The sequence below is a fragment of the Erythrolamprus reginae genome, chromosome 5, assembly GCF_031021105.1.
Source record: "Erythrolamprus reginae isolate rEryReg1 chromosome 5, rEryReg1.hap1, whole genome shotgun sequence".
Classification (NCBI taxonomy): domain Eukaryota; kingdom Metazoa; phylum Chordata; class Lepidosauria; order Squamata; family Dipsadidae; genus Erythrolamprus; species Erythrolamprus reginae.
The window spans coordinates 35,649,891-35,669,022 of NC_091954.1; positions in this window are offsets into that span (position 1 = coordinate 35,649,891).

Below are 19,132 nucleotides of genomic sequence, written 5' to 3' on the forward strand. Positions count from 1 at the left end.
ACCCTGTTCGCAATGGTCGGGGACGCAATAACCGGGGGATCACTGTACATCATATTTTGAGACTTATACAGAGAAGATCTGAAGCAGGAGTTTGTTATTTTAAATTTCACATTCTAAATTATATTAAATGCATACACAGTAATATCTCACCGTATGTTTAATAGATATGATAACATCCTAGGAAAAGAAGAAGAAAGAATAAAGAGAGAAAAAAGGTGTTGCTCTTAGAGCCATGGACATGCTATTTGTTAAGAAACATACATTACACATTTAAAAGCTTAAGTATATTAAGTAATGGAACTCAATAGCAGGTACATGTATGAGAAAAAATCTTGGATTTTTTGCACATTTGCTTCATAATATGGATTTGATGATACTTGAGGGTATGTTCTTTTTTATAAAGTAATTTTAAAATTTTGCAAACTTTGGAAAATGCTATAAGGAGATAGGTGGAGAGGTTAATGAGAAGAAGAGGGGAGGTTTTTTTGCTCTTCCCTCCTCTTTCTCTTCTTTTTTTCTTGCACTGTGCTTTTTACACCTATGGTGGAGTTTACTATAGTTTTAAACATTATTGCGTATAATTTATCTTCTCGTTACCTGTTATTTATTGGTATTATTGTGAAAACAAGTATTTTTCTAGTGTGATGCAGGAGTATTTTGTCTTTATCCTTTGTGCCATCTTATTGCTGCTTTTAATATTGTTGATGGCAAAATTAATAATATTTTGTTAATTTGGTGTATTTGCACTGTTCTGGTTATTTATTTATACGTATGTAATATGTTGATGTCACTTGAATATATTTTCTGCGTTATTAACATATTATTAATCTGTCAAACAAGTGTACCTTGTTGTAGTGGCAGGGTTTAATTTTTTTTTTGAAAGGTAAATTTAATACATAATTGGTATGTCGCAAAATAAAGTAGTTTTAAAATGGCCGGGGGGGGGCAGACACTTAGGCTGTATGGGGCCCCAAAATTCCTGATGGCGGCCCTGGGTATGGATCCAGAACTATAAGTCCTCAAAAAAGAGTTCCCTCCTCTTTTTTTGGCTCCTCTTTTCCAATCTTTCTTTCCTTTTCCTAATTATCTATTCTCCTTTTGTCTCTTAGCATAGGCTACTTGGGAAATGATAGGTACAGTAGCTTTTATCAGGCCTAAATTAATTACATGTAGAAAGCTTATGAAATTAAGTCAAAGGCCTTTGGCTACTCATTCTGCTGTAAGAGAAACTGACTAAGAGAAGAGAGCGAACGATTAATATCTAAATTAAAGTATTACTGTGTCTTTGCAGTAGGGAATATTGTATTGTATTGTATTTATTGGATTTGTATGCCGCCCCTCTCCGGAGACTCGGGGCAGCTAACAGCAATAATAAAACAGCATATAATAATAATCCAATACTAAAAACAGTTAAGAACCCATTATTATAAAAACCAAACATACATACAGACATACCATGCATAAAATTGTAAAGGCCTAGGGGGGAAAAGTATCTCAATTCCCCCATGCCTGGCGGCAGAGGTGGGTTTTAACAGCCATGATGAGAAAGATTTGGGGTCATGATTTGGGAACCAGTCTTTGGCATGTTTTTTAAACAGATACACCGAGCTTCTTATATGCAGGGGGAAAGGGGTCCTCACAAAGTTGCTCTTGTTTCGGTATCACAGAGGGAGAAGTCTTTGCTCCTATATTAGCAGAATTCTTTTTTCCAAGTTTTTCTTGGACTCCCTTGACAAGGAAGGTCCTCTGTAAAATAGACCCAAGATGAATGAAAGCTTTCTCCTCCAGATTCAGTCTCGATTTTTGACTTGCAGGTACCTTAAAATAGGGATTTATTAGGGGCCTGATCTATTTATTCCAGCTTACTTCTGTATGTTTTCTTTCTGCCTCTTCAATTTCTCTAGGGTCGTGGCTGGTGGAGCATATAACTTGGCTTTGAGTTTAGCTGAGATAAATGACACTTCTCTCAAGCCTGCGCGTCACAAAAAGGCCATTCTTGTTTGACATGTTGACAGGGGTCTTGGAAAGTTATATTAGCTTGCAAAGGAGCTATTACTCAGACCATATTTTATACCACCCATCTTCAGTGTTTCAGCTTCTTGATTATTTTAGGTTATAGTGACCATCATTTTGAATGTCAGAATTTTCAGGGAACTGCTAAGGACAGTTTTTGCTCCCTATTAAGCATTGCGTTTCCTTTTGTTTCCTGCTTGTTACCCAACCCCAATCTACTACAAAACAATAGGTTTATGGGTTAAATGACCACTCAGATATTCTACTCAATATTAAAATTTGCCTAGAGAAAGGCTAGGATCTGGATAGTGCTGAGGCTGAGACTGAGATGATAGCACTGAAAATGAGATGCCAAAACCGTAACTTTGGTTTATAACCCCAATTGGAATCTACTTCTATGTATGTATGTATGTATGTATGTATGTATGTATGTATGTATGTATGTATGTATGTATGTATGTATGTATGTATGTATTTATTTATTTATTGTATTTATATGCCGCTCACTCCAAATGGACTCTGAGCGGCTAACAATAGGAATGAATACAACAACAATTAAAACAGTTAAAATCTAATAATAAAAGTCAGTAATAAAAGTCAGAGCCACCACAGAGAAGGCTCTTCTTGGCGGACGGGACCAGGAGAAGGCTGACTCTGTGGGCCCCTTACTGGCCGCAGTGAGGTGTGAGGGAGGAGGCAGTCCTGTAAGTACACAAGTACAGAATTAAACTAAGAACACCCATGTCTTAATCCTGATCATGAAAGTACAATGGATTACTTTTACTGTTCTTTGAGGCTTCCTAACCATGATTCAACATACCCCAGTAACTATTTTAGCTGTTCCAGTTTTAAAATAGTGCTTTTCCTTTTCTCCTCTACAGATTTGTTCATGGGTGCAATCTCGTACACTTCACTTCATAGTTGCTGATGCAGTCAAAGTTGGGACCTGTCAGGCTCTTATTGGCTACTTCATGCTGCAACACACACACACACACACACACAAACACATGCTGTCAGGCTGGCTTCAATCAGAATTTCAGGAAAATAAAACTCAGAGTCCATTTTGAACTTCAAAAGTGAATTTTACTCAAATCAGAACTGAAAGCATCAAAAGCAAAGCAAAGACTGAAGAAAAAGGCACAATAGTTGCCCATATCAAAAAATCCCACTTGCCCCCCTTTGGCAAATAGCCAATCCCCATTATGCATCTTTGTCTTTCACCCCAGCATCATACTTATGGAATGCAGCTTCTAATGGACTTTTTCCTTTTTCCTCTTCTCAAGGAAATCAAAACTCATCCTGGCCTTTGCCAGAGAAGCGAAACTTATCAGGGCCCTCCAGAAACTTCCCCCTCCCAAATACCCCTCCCCTGTTACTTATGACAGCCGAAGCATATGGAGAGATGAAACATAGCAAGGCTGACACATGCACAAAGAGAGAGAGACGTTCTGGTTGATTATGGTTGCTGAGAAGTGCTCCTCTCCCAGTGGCCAAATTAGCTTCCACTATAGAAAATACCAGAGGCAATGTTCCCTCTAATTTTTTTTCAGTGTGGGCGGAAAAGTATAGTGTTTGAGCGGCAGTCCCTTTGGGACTGGGCTGCATAGATGTATGTATGTATGTATGTATGTATGTATGTATGTATGTATGTATGAATAAATAAATAAATAAATAAATAAATAAATATTTTCCTTAGCTCTACTTTGCATTTGTTATTATTGAAAGAGTGATTGGAGTTTATTTTTCACATTTTCGTCACAGATTCTACTCAGCATATAACCTTTCACCTTATTCCATCGTGCCATCAGCTTCTCCAATTTATTTTCATCAAAGTTGTTTAATCTTATTTCCATGATTTCAAAATGAATGTGATCCACCATGTACCAATACCAGTTCTGGAGTGTCCATTTTATAGACTCTTTCCAAACCAATACCACTACCGCTTGAGCGCTTTCCAGTGCTGCAGTTTTTATTTCTTTAAAATCTCTTAGTTCTCTTTGTTTAATTAATATCGCTATTTCTTTTGTAATTATCCAATTAATATTTAACATTTTATTTATTTCGTTCTGCACTTCCTTCCAAAATTTCTGAACTTCAACACACTCCCAGAACATATGCATGAAAATTCCTTTCTTTTGGCAACCATGCCAACAATTACCTTTCCCTTTCCCCTGGAAGTGTGCAAGTTGTGCTGGTGTATAAATTTTCTTCTCATCTCTTTAACTCTTGTGTTTTTAATCTTATATATATTTTCTACTATTTCTTTCATTTCACTTTCATCTATTTGTAAATCATTGTGCCAGCATCTTGTCAAGCCTTTTATTACTCCCTCTTCTGCTTGTGATAACATTCTATATATATTACTAGCTTGTGCTTTTGTATCATTAATCTTTTCTTTTAATATTTTCTCTAAGCAATTTTCTTCTCTTAAAAAAGCTTCTTTATTTTCACTTTTATTTAAATATTTACATATTGCATTGATCTGCAGCCATTTCTGTTGACCCAGCCACCATTCCAGCCGAGTTCTGCTAACTCTTCCGTCCTTCTCATATAATTGTTCAATTCTCATTATCCTTAACTATTTAATTCTTTTATAATTCTGCTTAAGTTAATGTCATTACCTGTATTCAATACATGTAACGTTGATAATTTTGAATTTCTAATTCCCAATTTCCCCTGCCATTTAAACCATATTTCTAAAACTGCTTTTAGAGGGTCGGTTAAATTATTAATTTCTATTTTACTCCATTTTTTAAATAATAACTCCTTATTATTTATATTATTGATTTCCTTTTCCAATTTCAACCACTTCTTTTCCCCCCATAACTGTAGTTCCATTAATCTTTCTATTTGAAATGCTTCCCTATATAACTCTAAGCTCGGGCTTCCCCCCCCCTTTCTCGTCGGCAAACAGCCATCTTTTCCTTATTCTAGGCATTTTGTTTCCTTCAATCCAAAAGTTTAGTTTACCATCCCATTCTCTCAATTTTGCCCCAGGAAAGGTACCTGGTAAAACCTGAAAAAGCTTGGAATAATCATCATTTTAAGGGCTCTAATCTTTGCCATTCTTCTCAACCATTTTTTCTTCCAGTTTTTTATCTGCTTTTGAAGTCTCTTCCATATTGAGTTATAATTAACCATCGCAATTTTATTAGGATTTTTTAACAGCCAAACTCCTAAATATTTCATTTTTTTACATCCTAATTTCAATCCTGACACTTTTCGTATCTCAATTTGCTCTTTAGGGCCTGTATTTAAACAAATTATCTCTAATTTCTCTATATTAACTGTAAGACCCGACTGATCTTTAAATTCTTGGAGTAAAATCTTTATTCTTTTCATCATTTCAATTGGGGTTTCAGTCAATACTATAGCATCATCTGCAAAAAGATTTAGTTTTAATTCAAGTTTTCCTATTTGGTAACCTCTCCACTGCTTATCGTTTCTAATTTTATTTGCTAAGACCTCAATTGCCAATGCAAATAACATTGGGGATAGTGGGCAACCCTGCTTAGTTCCGTTCTGAATTTTAACCTTCTCTGTTCTATTACCATTTACCCTAATATAAGTATATTATCCTTATAAATTGCTCTTATAATTTGACAAAAGTTGTCTCCCATATTTAAATCTTTACACAATTGAAACAAGTAATCATGGTTAACTTTATCAAAAGCTTTGTACACATCTAACTTTAAAATACCTAGTTTTCTTTTGGTAGTGGTGGCATGGTGTATCACATTAACAATGTTTCTAATTGGTTCGTAAATCTTTCTTCCTTTAACAAATCCATATTGGTCTTCTCCAATTATCTTTGGTGAAATATTCTCTATCCTGTTTGCCAATATTTTCATAAATATTTTATAATCCTGATTAAGTAAGCTGATAGGATGACAGGAATCTGGGTTCATTAAATCACAATCTGGCTTTGGGATAGTTATAATCTCTGAAATTTTCCATGACTGTGGAATGTCGAAGGTCTGAAAAACATTGTTAAACAATTTCTCCAAATGCGGTAATAATTCATTCTTATAAGTCTTATAATTTAAAAAAATCAACTCTACTATCAATCTACGTCAATCCATTCACATTTAATGACATTAAAATCCTTTCATCCATTATACATACTTTTGAATGTGTTTCCCCCTTCTGCAAAACAGAGCCTAGTGGAAAAGTCTTTGTTAATTGTCTTGAACCCCCACCCTAGTGCCCCTTCCCCTGCGCCCCCCCCCCGAAGGGGAGGCAACAAAAAGAATTTTCGTTTATCCAATAGGCACCCCTGGATTTGCATTCCACTGGGGACCCCCCCCCCCACCTTTCCCCTTTAAAGACAGTAAAGGAAATCCCCCCTCCTTCTCTCTTTATCTCTTGTTAGTTAGAATAGAATACACAAAGAAGCAAGTCAGTTGAGAACAATAATACCATATTAACAGTTCAGTTCTTATTTTCTCTTTTGACGCGTAGTTCTGGATTCTTCTTTTTTTTCTCTTTCCTGGAGTAATGCCAGCTCCTTTTGTAAGGCTGCAATTTTTTCATCTTTTTCTTGATCTGCTGTGCGAATTGGCTGAGCTGTAGACAGGTCTCGAATTGCGTCTTCGTTTTCTCTTCCTCCTTCTGCTGCAGTTTTCTCCTTCCCTGACGATGCCTGTAGATTTAAATCCAAATCAACCCCCAGTTGCTGAAGCAGTTTCTTCCCCTCATCCAAGGATCCTGCTTGGAGAACTTTGGAATCTTTAAAAACCATTATTATCGCTGGGTATTTCCAGGTAAAGCGAACTCCGTTCTGAAATAGTTGATTTGCAATAGGTCTCATTTGGTTTCTTGCCTGGAGCGTCTCAGCAGACAAATCTTTTAGAACGCATATTGGAATGCCTTTATAATGTAAATTTGGAGTTTGCTTTAATTCTCTGTAAGTTTCTGCTGCCCTCCTCTCCGAAATAAATCTTACAATAATGTCTCTTTGATTGCCTGGATTCCGAGGGCCAAATACCCAGTGTGCTCTCTCCAATTCATTTGGGTCACTTTTGATTTTATTTTCACAAAGCCATTGATGGATCATTTGGATAAGACGTTTACTCTCCGCAAAATCTTGCTTAAAGCCTCTTAAACGCAGATTAGATCTCCTCTGTCTGTCTTCTAAGTTATTTATGCATGACTCATGGCGAACTTTCCCCTCCTCAAGTTTCACAATTCTCACATCTTGTGATTTCAATTGCTCTTTTAAGTCTGTAACTCCCGCACTCACGGCAGCTATAGCTGTTTGCATCTCTTTGAGCTGTTGCCCCATATTTGCAAATGCCGTTAGAAGTGAATCCATTTCCCCCCCCAAATCCGGAGTAGTCACCATTTTTCCTTTGTTCTCTATTTTTTCCCCCTACTCACGTTTAAAACAGTAGCTTGCTTCTCTTTTTAAAATGATCCAAACACATTGTCAAAAACTCTGTTTGATTCTCTTCCTCTCAATCCACTTTTCACCAAGCCAGAGGATTGTCAGGGGTTAACTTTCACTTTTCTAATTCACATTAGGGAGTTCCCTGTAGAGGCATCTATCTCTCTCGACGCATGCACAAATCCCTGTACAGTAATACCTCATGATACGAACTTAATTGGTGAAAGGAGGAGGTTCGTAAGGTGAAAAGTTCGTAACATGAAACAAAGTTTCCCATAGGAATCAATGGAAAAGCGATTAATCCGTGCAAGCCCAAAATTCACCCCTTTTGCCTCATTTCCGCCGGCATTCGGATTTTGTTCGGGTGTGGGTGGAGGGGGGAGGAGACGGGGGCAGACAGCGCAGGCTGCCCGGAGGGAGCCTCGTGGGTGGATTAACGGAAAAGTCAACAGTTACTGTCCGGCTTGCAATGACTGGAAGGGAAGGGAGGGAAACGCACGGGCGGTTTGTACGTGCGTCTTCTCTGATTTCCTCCCTCCCTCCTTCCCCCTCTCCCTCCTGGCCTCCCTCCTCCTCCTCCTCCTGTATTCCGCCTCCCTCCCAGCCTCCGAGCCACATTCTCCACGCCGCCGGCTGGCTGTCATCTTCTAAAGAAGCAAGAAGAGGAGGAGCTGGGCGCCTTCCTCCACCACCACCAGCGCCCAGCTCCTCCTCTTCTTGCTTCTTTAGAAGATGACAGCCAACCGGCGGCGCGGAGGGTGGGGATGGTGTGCGTGTGTGGAAAGCCCGGCTCCTTTCGGCTCAGCATCCCGGGCCAAGCGGCTGCCTTCCGTCACTGAGCCTGGCTCGCCCGCAAGATTGTAGTGCGCGTTGGCTGCGCCGGCGAGTGAAACCAAGCCAGCAGCAACGTAGACGACGCCGCAGCCAACACGCGCTATGATCTTCTGGGCGAGCCAGGCTCAGTGACGGAAGGCAGCCGCTTGGCCCGGGATGCTGGGCCGAAAGGAGCCGGGCTTGATCCGCTTAGCCTGGCGGGCTTGGCTTCCCTCGCCGGCCAGGCTCAGCGGATCAAGCCCGGCTCCTTTCGGCCCAGCATCCCGGGCCAAGCGGCTGCCTTCCGTCACTGAGCCTGGCTCGCCCGGAAGATTGTAGCGTGCGTTGGCTGCGCCGGCGAGGAAAGCCAAGCCAGCAGCAACGTAGCCGCCGCCGCAGCCAACACGCGCTACGATCTTCCGGGCGAGCCAGGCTCAGTGACGGAAGGCAGCCGCTTGGCCCGGGATGCTGGGCCGAAAGGAGCCGGGCTTGATCCGCTGAGCCTGGCCGGCTTGGCTTCCCTCGCCGGCCAGGCTCAGCAGATCAAGCCCGGCTCCTTTCGGCCCAGCATCCCGGGCCAAGCGGCTGCCTTCCGTCACTGAGCTTGGCTCCCCCGGAAGATCGCAGCGCGCGTTGGCTGCGGTGGCGAGAGCTTGCGATGGAGGGTGGAGGAAGCAGCCATGGGATGGCGAGCTGCCTCAGGGAGGAGGATCGGGCGGGACCAGGTGGGGGCTGGAATTTCTCCGCTGGGAAGAAGCGGCGATGGATCATCCGCCGAGCACGCCTTCCGCCCTTTCATCCTCGCCCCCGTGGCCCGGAGCAGCCGACAGAGGTAGTGGAGAAATTCCAGCCCCCACCTGGTCCCGCCCGATCCTCCTCCTCCCTGAGGCAGCTCGCCCTCCCATGGCCGCTTCCTGGAGCGGCCCGGAGCAGCCGACAATGTTGCCCGCTGCGTCGGGCGCCACGAGCCCCGAGTCGGACACAGCACCGCCGCCCCCGCCGCCCCAGTCGCTACCCCGCCCCGTCTCGCTCGGCCGCGCCTTCTCGCCCGCCGCCCGCCTGCGCAGAATGCAGACCTGCTGCCTCGCCTCACGCCCGCCGCCGGCCCGATCCTGCGCCTCCTGCTCCCCCCCAGCCAAAAATACAAAGGAGGTCTGCCGCCGCCCGCCGAGCAATGGGAAGCTGAAGCCGCCGGCGGTTTCAGACTCCCTTTGCTCCAGGCTGCTCCGCCCTGCCTGTCATACGGCGGCAGACCGTCTTTGTGGTTTTTCGCTGGGGGAGGGAGCAGGAGGACCTTCCTGACTCCCTCCCCCAGCACCGGACCTCCTGCCCTCCCTCCCAGACAAAAACCCAAAGTGGCCTCCCGAACCCGAACGTTTTCAGTCTTACCAACCTGCCACCCGCCGCCGAGAAGCCCCGCCGCCCGGCTGTCACCTTTTAAAACAGCCGGGGGGCCGAACGCCAAACCCGAACATCCGGCTTCGGCTTCGGGAGGCTGCTGGGAAGCCCCCCCGGCTGTTTTAAAAGGTGACAGCCGGGCGAACGCCGAACCCGGAAGTTCGGGCTTGGGGTTCGTAACATGAAAAAAGTTCGTAAGAAGAGGCAAAAATTTTAAGAACCCCGGGTTCGTATCTCGGGTTGTTCGTAAGATGAGGGGTTCGTATCTTGAGGTACCACTGTAATTGTTATGTCTTATCCATCCTCTTCATAAATACAGATAGACCTTGACTTATAACAGTTCATTTAGTGACAGTCCAGAGCTGAGGTTGAAATAAATGTGCTTCAGACGGGTAAAAAGTAACTGGTTTATTCGCTTGGGTTCAGCAATAACATTATCTCCAAGCTGCTACTAAGTATTCAGGTGTGAACTGCGAGCAAGGCTTGGTCTCCTGTATTTATACTCTTTTTCCCCGCCAAAGGCTGGGTTGACAGTTAACAATTCTCCCACTCAAACGGATCAACCAATCAACTTTAAAGATTCAAATTCAAACTATTTGCATTCAACTATTTACATATTCAACAGAGATGAAATCCAATTTTCTTTGCTACCAGTTTTGGGGTGTGGCTTAGTGGGCATAGTGTGGCTTGGTGGGCATGGCAGAGGAAGGATACTGCAAAATCTTCATTCTCACCCAACTCAGGAGCCAGCCAGAGCTCAATAGCAGATTGCTACTGGTACGGGCCACACCATAACTTCAGTAGCAAAAAGGGAGCTGCGAACACAGCTCTGGGCGAGAATTTGCTTCTGCGCATGCGGAGGAAGTAAAATCCCCTCCCAAGCGCATCCCCTTGCAAAATTTTGCTTCCTGAATATGCACAGAAGCAAAATCTCGCTCGGACGCATGCATGCGCCAGTCACGCGGAACTGCACGCGAAGCAGCAGTAAGTAGGAAACCCCGCATGCCAGAGGTGGTATTTGCGGTTCTCTGTACTACTCAAAATTTCCGCTACCGCTTCTCCAGAACCTCTTGGATTTCACCCCTGGTCCAGATTTACAAGAGCACTGAAAAAAGTGACTTAAAATCAATTTTCGCACTTATAAGGATTGCAGCATTTCATAGTCATGTGATTTACATTTAGATGCTTGACCATTGACTCACATTTATGACTCTTGCAGTGTCCTGGGATCAAGTGATCCCCCTTTGTGACCTTCTGACAAGCTGCAGTGATTCACTTAACAACGGTGGAAAGAAAAGTCATAAAATGAGACAAAACTCCCTTAACAAACGTCTCACTTAGCAACATAAATATTGGTCTCCATTGTGGACATAAGTCAAGGACTCCCTGTACTGTTCCAGAACAGAAATCAACAAAGGAGGCAGTACAATTTTATGGCTGGCTGATCATCTATCATCTCATGGACTGATAGATGGTACTTGGATGCCCCCATTTGGAAGAGCTCTTTATAATGAAAAGTCATACTTCCTACTAAGATTTAACTATTAATATTTGCACTGAGGTTTATTCTCTTTTTTTTGTAGTTGTAAACTCAGCAACATTCTCTAGCATCGCCTTCAAATAATCAAAGTTTCTTTCAAATAAACCCAAACTGTTCAAATTTTCACACTTATTTTGAATGGATTATTTCATTCACATGCTGTAACATGTGTGTCATAACAAACAATGAATTAAAAGCAGGAGTTATGTTTGAGACCAACAAAATAACAGCAAGTGCAGAAAAAAATAACACATAATTACAGGTGCCAGCACAGACAAATTTCCTTTTGACATTTCCCACTAATCATGAAAAATTGTCTAAAGCCTGTATTTTTCCTTCAGTTAATGACAGCAAGAAAATGATTTTGTCATCAGGCTGACCCAGGTTGGGTACAAAATGTCAAGACAGTGAAATTCACCTTCACAGTCGCTGCTGTCACCTACCCCTTTTTTAAAAAAAAATATATGCTCTGGCCATCTCTGATCAAGCCTGCAAATGTTTTTCTGTAGGAGATGGAATAGGATTTATTTCTTTATATTTTCCCTTTTACAGCAGAGGTCTTCAAACTTGGTAACTTTAAGACTTGTGAACTCCTTGGCAGGAGAATTCTAGGAGTTGAAGTCTTCAAGTCTTAACGTTGCAAAGTTTTGAGGACCCCTGCTTTACAGTTCTAGGGGTAAGATAGGCAAAGCCCATAAAAGAGAGCACCTGTGCTTATAATTGCTAAAATGGGAGTTTTTGAGCCATGTATGAAATGATTGTTCTACCTACATATGTTCCCTGAAGCATTTTAAGCTCTGCTAAATTTCTCGGCTTAATTCCAAACATTAAGCTGCTAATTAAAGATTGTTAAATGAATTGCTGCTCTTACAGAAGGCCACCCCCATTTCCACACAAGGAAACAAAGATAAAGTATACATTGGCACGAATGGGAGAGTGTTTTGGATTTTATTCTTTGTTGAATTCATATTTGTTTTTCTTCTGAGCAGCTTTGGGGGGGAATCGGGTAACCATTGTACTCACTGGTATACAGTAGTTTAAATGCAAGCAATCATCCTGCCATGTGAAAGAAAAAGAAAAAAAGAACAATTATTGGATGTAAACCATCCATCTTCTTTCATAGAAATATAGAAACATAGAAGATTGACAGCAGAAAAAGACCTCATGGTCCATCTTGTCTGCCCTTATACTATTCCCTGTATTTTATCTTAGGATGGATATGTGTTTATCCCAGGCATGTTTAAATTCAGTCACTGTGGATTTACCAACCACGTCTGCTGGAAGTTTGTTCCAAGCATCTACTACTCTTTCAGTAAAATAATATTTTCTCATGTTGCTTCTGATTTATCCCCCAACTAACCTCAGATTGTGCCCCCTTGTTCTTGTGTTCACTTTCCTATTGAAAACACTTATCCATCAAATCTTGAAGGAAAACCTCAGATTTCACTTGTATTATTTATCTTAAGAATTCTCTGGATTATTTTTATTTTATTTATTGTTTGTCAAACATGTTCAAGTATAGGTATGAACATAAACACAAACAAAGGAAGTAAATACATATAAATGGGGACAGTAAGACAGGGATGGTAGGCATGCTGGTGCGCTTATGCACCCCCCCCTTTATGGACCTCTTAAGAATGGGGTGAGGTTCACATTAGACAGTTTGAGATTAAAGCTGTGAGGGATTAAGATACATATCTGATCTCAAGGATGTGGACATTATTTTTAAGTAAGAAATACAGCTCCTTTTGACTTTTTGTTTTACTAAAGTACCTCCTTCCCATCCTGCCCCTGGGAGACAGCTGCCTATTCTACATTTATTAACTTTTCAATCATCACCGTGTGCTTGCATGAACAACGCTCCCAAGAGGACTAAAATATAAAGCTCAGTGGGGCCTAGCAAAAAAAATTGACTTAATAACATCCAGCAAAATGTCTTTCAGCAGTCTTATTCTATGAATGCATTCAGAACACACTCTGTTGGATAGCATGAACAATCTGTTACAGAGTTCAAGTTTTTAAAGCACTAATGCTGAGTGTTATTATTATAACCTTCTGGAAAAGACTACAATACAAAGCAAGCAGCAGGAAGCAGGTTAGAGTAACACTTTGGGCACTGCTCTATGGGATGAACTGTTATACATGTAGACATGGGGTCGCTTTTGATGTTCTTGCAGGTTTAAACTATTGGTCCTTATACCATTGAGGACCAGTTGGATGTGTGAAGCCTCCTCTTTAATTAGCCTCCCTCTCACAGCCACCATTTGTGGGTAAAAGGAACTGGCACAGATTGTTTTGTGAAAAAATATACTGAATTCCTGGCACTAAGAAATAAGGGAACAGTTTGCCAGGACGTAGGATCTCCACCGTTCCTAGATTCTGAACAGAATGCTCTCCCCCCCCCCCCCAAATATAGATGTTGAATCATGATAAAAAGTCTGGTTGAATCTGAGAGAAGTGACACTGCCCATGTCTCTATATTAGAATGTACAAATGTCAACCAAACGAAGAAATATGACTAAAAGAAATTTAATTGGTCCTTAGAGCAAAGTCAAATTGACCATTTTATATGAAAGTTTAGTGTTTGTTACATCCAGTAAAATTTATGAAATAGATGAAGGGTAGTATAAATAAGTGATTAAACTGGGTTTACTTAACACAACTCCAACCAATTTCACTTAGAATGAAATCCAGGTTTGTTCTGGATGCACCTAATTTTGGAACTATAGTGCAAATCTTGTTTTGAAGGAATTTATTTATTTATTTATTCATTCATTCATTCATGTATTTCCCAACTTTATTATTTTTACAAGTAACTCTAGCCAATACATCCAACTTTCCCCCACAACAAGGGCTTTATGATTAGAAAAAGAAATTCAAAACTTCACTATCTCATATTTAATACAAGGTAAGAATTACAAAAATTTGCTCACTTCTAAAGCTTATTTTGATATCCATGAAGCATTTTTGCACAAATCCCAATATGGCACAAGTGAAAAGGCTATATTTACAATGCGATGTTTCTACGTGCCAGGAAGGAATTTTATACTGAGGAGCTCATAATTATAGGGTTCTTTCCCTTCTCACTCTAGTTTACTAACTCAATAAGTACTAATACGTGGAGCTAAAAACTAAGAGCCAAATCAGTATTTATGAGCCAGCAATAATCTATTCTAATCATATACCCATGTAAGATGAAATAATAATAATTAGTACAGATTAGCAGTTGGAACTAGTTTATTTGTCAAGAGATTGATGCATGAGAAATATGTAGCATAATTCCCAACAAGATAGTTACTTTATACATGCCATAAGACACTATTTAAAACTGTTTGCATAATTTCAAGGTCCAGTAACAATTTTTGGTTTGGTAAGTCTATAATTTATCATCACCAGCACTATTGGGCTCTTAATAGAGGCTCCCCAGGGAGAATGGATTGGATGCGCAGCTTTGCATATGGTTCATGAGTCAGAAAGTTGGAAAGTTATAAGCCTATCACTGAGTAGAGTGGACACTGATTTTACAACTTATTATTTCTTCAAGTACGTTGTATATAATTTCCTGGTGGCCTATATCTAGCTATAATTTTCAGCTGTAGCAGTTCCATTTTGCCATGTAATTTGGGAGTCTCTGTAAGACCATTAGAAGAGGCAGAGGAAGCACAAAAATAATAGTTATGACATCTCAGGATAATCATAATTATTCTGACATCCCTGTAGGCCTTAAACTCAACTAATCTATCAATCAGAATAGACTAGACCTTGAAGATCTTATTGTCCCGCGCTCTGCTAAAGCAGGAGACCCTATACCCGTAATGGCAAACCTATGGCAAGCGTGCCACAAGTGGAACATGGAGCCATATTAGTGGGCACAAGAGCTCAGGTCCAGCATGCACGCGCACCAGCCAGCTGGTTTTGGGGCCTTTTGGGCCCACTGGGAGTTGGGAAACACACTGTTTCCAGCCTCCAGAGGGGGTGGAGAAGGCCGCTATTTTCGGTCTCCCCAAGCTCCGCAGCCTTTCTAGGAGCCTGAAGAAGGCAAAAACAGTCTCCCCCTCTCCATTTTTTAATTTCTTCAAGTTGGGAAACTGGCCATTTCTGGCCTCCAAACGGCCCCCGAGGTGTGGGGAAGGCTGTTTTCGGCCTCCATAGGCTACTAGAAAGGCTCGGAAGCCTGAGGAGAGCAAAACAATGAGTGTGCCATTGTGTCCTGGGAGAGGAGGTCACCCGTGCATGTGTAGGGGCCCCCGCATGGAATTATTGGTGTGGGCACACACATGCGCCACTCCCCGGGCAACCCCCTTTTGGCACGGAAACCAAAAAAGGTTCACCATCACTGCCCTGTACCATTCCAGACAATTGGCTGTCCAGTGTCTTCTTAAAAACCTCCAGTGATGAAGGCAACTTCTGAAGACAAGCTGTTCTGCTGGTTAATAGTCCTCACTGTTAGAAAGTTTACTTAATTTTAGGCTGCTTTTCACCTTGATTAGTTTCCATCCATTTTTTCTTGTCCTGCTTGTTGTATCCTGGAATGGCTACCTTGTAACGCTGTAAATAGTTTGTTCCTCTTTTCCAGCGCTGTCTGAGCCCAAGCAGGAAGTCGCTCCTGATTGGCTCAGACGCGGCCGGCTCTCGCTTTGGCGGGAACCGCAAAAGTATAAAAGAAGCGGTTTCTCCCTGCAGAGCCAGTCGGTACTCGCTGAACTGTCACTTTACCTTGCTGAGCTGTCACTTGTTCTCTGAGCTGAATAAAAGTACCGATTGCTCAAAACCCTGTCTCTGGGTCTACTTCACTGGCGACGAACGAACGGAAGAACTTCGCGTGCAACATGGACAAAATCCAGATCGGCCAGGCTCCAGAACTCTTCGATTCCGAGAAAATGACATGGGACGAGTACATGGCCACCTTCGAGATATTCCTCGAGGCGGCGGGAATGCAGGACGCCGGAGCCGATCGCAGACGGGCTATTTTTCTCAACTACTGCGGCGCAGAGATCCGTAGACTTGCCCAAACTCTCACCGAGCCAGAACAAGCAAGAGCCACAGCGTGGGACGTCCTTCAACAGAAACTAGCGAGCCATTTTAAACCAACCAGACCAGCCATGGTTTACCGGCATCAATTTCACATGATGGCTCAGAGAGAAACCGAGTCAATCAGCCAATTCACAACGCGGCTTCGAACGGTACTTGCTCAATGCAAGTTTCAAGACCCGGAAGCTCGCCTTACCGACGCCTTGGTTTTCGGCATGAAGAGCAACTCGGTGAGAAACAAACTCCTCACCGAAGAAGAGCCGACGCTACAAACCGTAATTAAATTAGCACAAACCGCGGAAGCAGCCGACGCAGCGGCAAGAGAATTAAAGGAGCACGGAAGGCGAGAAATCATTGCCAAAATCAACGCCGAGTCTCCCAGCGCCGAGGGAACAGACGACCTCAGCCAGCCGACTAGAAACGGGGACAACTGCCTCCTCCTGCAAGACCAGCCGAGACATCCTAGAGCTACTCACCCAGCCCCCTGCGCGGGCTGCCGGGGAAATCACCAGCGCCATCGATGCCCCTTCCGAGACGCTACTTGCCACCGTTGCAACCGGAGAGGCCACATCGCCATCGCATGCAGAGCAACGGCACCAGAAGAAACGTTTGCCACACAACAATACCAGCGACCTCAAAACCAACCCCCCCAATCGCGAGAAAGGAGACCGTTCCGCAGCTCGGGTCAAAGGAACTACTCAAGCGCTAACCGCGACTACAATAGAGGTAACTCTAAATTTTCCGTGAATAACACGGCAACCAAAAAGGGGGCTAAAATTGTTATCTCATTGTTACTAAATAACCAGCCTTGCTCAATGGAGCTGGATACGGGCTCGAGATATACCATCATGCCCTGGGAAAAATTTAAACTATACATGCCTAATGTGTCTAAGGCTGACTTAACTCAAACCTCATTGGTGATCAGAGACTTCCAAGGGGGGGTAATCTCGGTCCTGGGAACAGCAAATGTACCTATTGCCTTTAAGAATGTGAAATGTACCCTTCCCATGCTTATTGTGACGGGGGCCAAACACTCCCTGCTGGGTCTAGCGTGGATGGAACCGTTGGGGATCGAAATTTCGGGTGTGTGTAATGTAAACTGTGATAATATGCCTAACTTTGTGAAAGAGTTCCCTGAAGTGTTCAGCCCCACCTTGGGATTGTATAAGGGACCCCCTATATCTTTCTCTATCGACCCAAAGGTCCCACCGGTCAGACTGAAACCTCGCAGGGTTCCCCTTCCGCTTCTCCCCAAGCTGGACATGCAGCTGGACAAACTCATTAGTCAAGGTATTTTGGTCCCTGTGGAACAGGGGCCATGGGAAACTCCCATAGTGACACCATTGAAGCCAGATGGCTCTTTAAGAGTTTGCGCTGATTACAAATCAACCTTGAATAAGGCACTCCAACACCACCCCTACCCCATCCCGGTCGTGCAACAACTCTTACACTCCCTGGGGGAGGGGAAAAGGTTCGCAAAGATCGACCTGGCCCAGGCTTACCAGCAGCTTCCGGTCGATGAACAAACAGCAAACGCCCAAACGATTGTAACACACAGGGGGGCTTTCAAATGCACGAGGTTACAGTTTGGGGTAAGCATAGCCCCAGGAATATTCCAGAGCATCATGGAACGCCTATTGTCAGGGGTAAATGGGGCAATTCCATATTTTGATGACATCTTAATTGCAGGGGAAAACCAGGGGCAAGTGAACAAAAGAATAAGGGAAGTACTTAAGAGGCTACAGGACAAAGGGTTACGAATCAAGCCTGATAAATGTGTCTGGGGAACTGACAGTGTTGAATTCCTTGGGTATAAAATAGATAAGGAAGGTATCCACCCCACAACAGAGAAGCTGAGAGCAATTAGAGAAGCCCCAGAGCCACAAGATAAGAATGAGTTGCAGGCATTTTTGGGCCTCCTTAATTTTTATTCCGTTTTTTTAAAGCAGAAGGCAACAGTAGCAGAGCCTCTCCATCGTTTACTCCAGAAGGAAGCCCGCTGGACATGGGGGAAAACTGAACGTGAAGCTTTTTCTCAAATAAAAAATTTAATAACTTCTAAAAGTGTAGTAGTCCAATATAGTGCTTCACTACCCATTAGGCTCACGTGCGACGCTTCGCCGTACGGCATAGGAGGAGTCTTAGCTCACGTTCTACCGAATAAGACAGAGGCCCCAATAGCATTCTTTTCAAGAACCATGACCAGCACAGAGAGGAATTATAGCCAGTTAGACAAGGAGGCTCTAGCATTAGTGGCAGGGGTAAAGAAGTTTCACAATTACATTTTTGGGAGAAGCTTTGAGCTAGTCACTGACCACAAACCCCTACTAGGCCTGCTAGCCCCCAACAAGCCCACTCCACCTTTTATGTCTCCAAGACTAATCAGATGGGCCCTTTTCCTCTCAGGGTATCAGTATGAGCTCACCCACAAGGGGGGGAAGGAAATCAATCATGCAGACGGCCTCAGCAGATGCCCCATAGCAGACTTGGTAGAAGACCCTGTTCCTGCCACAGATGTGCTAATGATAGAACTCGAGGAAAACCCACTAACCACAGCAAAAGAGGTAGCTGCACACACGCAGCAAGACCAAATCCTTAAACAAGTGGTGAACTGTGTTCTAAAGGGATGGCAAAATGATATTGTTAAACCTGAATTGTGTGATTTTAAGAACAAAAGGCTTGAATTATCATATGTAAAAGGTTGTTTGCTGTGGGGGGATAGAGTGATCATCCCCAAACGCCTAAGGGAAAAGGTACTCAAAATGTTACACGTGGGCCATCCTGGGATTGTCAGGATGAAGAGCCTAGCAAGGGGGCATTTATGGTGGCCAGGGCTTGATGCTGATATTGAAAGTTGGGTTTCAAAGTGTGACCCGTGCCAAGAGTCTAGGCCCAGTCCCCCCAAAACAACTCCGGCTGAGTGGGAACAGCCTGCTGGCCCTTGGTCTAGG